This window comes from Pteropus vampyrus, unplaced genomic scaffold, assembly GCF_000151845.1.
Source record: "Pteropus vampyrus isolate Shadow unplaced genomic scaffold, Pvam_2.0 Scaffold79, whole genome shotgun sequence".
Taxonomy (NCBI): domain Eukaryota; kingdom Metazoa; phylum Chordata; class Mammalia; order Chiroptera; family Pteropodidae; genus Pteropus; species Pteropus vampyrus.
The window spans coordinates 4,871,000-4,872,507 of record NW_011888860.1 but is presented as its reverse complement, the minus strand read 5'-3'; positions in this window follow the sequence as shown (position 1 = coordinate 4,872,507).

The following is a 1,508-nucleotide window of genomic DNA, read 5'->3' as shown; positions in this document are numbered from 1 at the left end:
AGGTAGGACAAAGATGTGGGACAAAGTTAAAAAAAAAAAAAAAGATAGTAAAATACGGAAAGATAGGAACCAGGGTGAGGTTATGATGGTATGAGATGACAATAAGGTCAAGAAAAAAAAAAAAAAAGATTATGGGATCTGCATCAAACATAGCAACTCCAAACTATGAAGTGAACAAAGGATAGTTGCCAAGGAAATTGTAGCAGCATTTTATCATTATTTGAATGTGTCTTTGAAAACTAAATACAGACCTTTCAGGTAATCTGGACTGAATCATAAAACAAGTTATTTTTAAATTTATTCCCAAACAGGTTCATGCAAAAGATAACTGCAGCCCTCTTCCTAGAACACACATGAGTAGAGAGAGTAATATAGACAGCAAAGGAGAGGTTCCCTCTCTGCCCAGCCATACCTGTGGTGTGTAGAAGAGCAGGACCATCTCTAGCACATAGCCAGAGCAGTGGCTGAAGTGGCTGCAGTATGCGAGAAGAAAAAGCAGAGAGATGATGACCAAGCTTGCCTTTGATTCACTATGGTAAAATAGCATGAAAGAAAAAGAGGAAGAAGCACTGAAGAACTATGTCCATGTTCATGATATTTTAACATACAGTATCATCACTCTATGATACAAATGGACCTATTCATTTTCTAAGGTAAAGCATAAGTTGGCAATTCCTACTTCACTCTCTTTGTTAAGATAGTCGACAGTATAATCATCCATAATGAAAGCAGCAGCAAAATAAGTTGTGCAAATTATGATTTCTCCATAACTCGACATTTCTATTTTCTGTAAATAATGAGATAGTAGCTTATGATTTAGTAGTTTATGATTTAGAGTACACTCTCTTCACATCACACATATCTCCATTTAACAAGGTAGTTTTAAACTTGTCCTGCTCTACTAGAATTAGTTTGATTTTGTCAATACCAAAGGAATTGCATTGCTTAGAGTGAAGCAAGAATTGGCATTCCATTTTATAAATTAGAAAACAGAGGTTTATAATTATAAAGTAGTTTTCCAAGGTCAAGGAAGCAGTAAATGATGATGTTGGAACTCAAGATATATCGTTTGATTTTAATAGCATATCCTTCCCACAATTCCAAAATACCATTTCAGATATAACTTATTACTAGAATAGATAGAGCTCAAAATATTTTAGGTGAAGAAAGAAATTATTTTAAAACCAGAAGTAAGGCACTCTATTTTGGAATTATGGGATAACTAATTTAAGCACAGTAAGCCTGTACTCTCCTATTTGTCTCTAACTATGTTTTTCTTCATGTGTGCCTAAGTCTGTGTGTATGTGTGTGTATGTTTCTAAAATTAGGGTAAAAAATTTTGGAGTCATTGTCAACTAAGTAATTAATCTTTCTTATTAAAAACAATATGTTTCCATTTTTCTGTATTATTTCTCTTTAACAAAAATTAATGTAATCTTTCTTTAATTTGCCAATTATATTTTATTTTTTAAAAATAAGATTCAGTTATAACATGGTTATATGTGTTG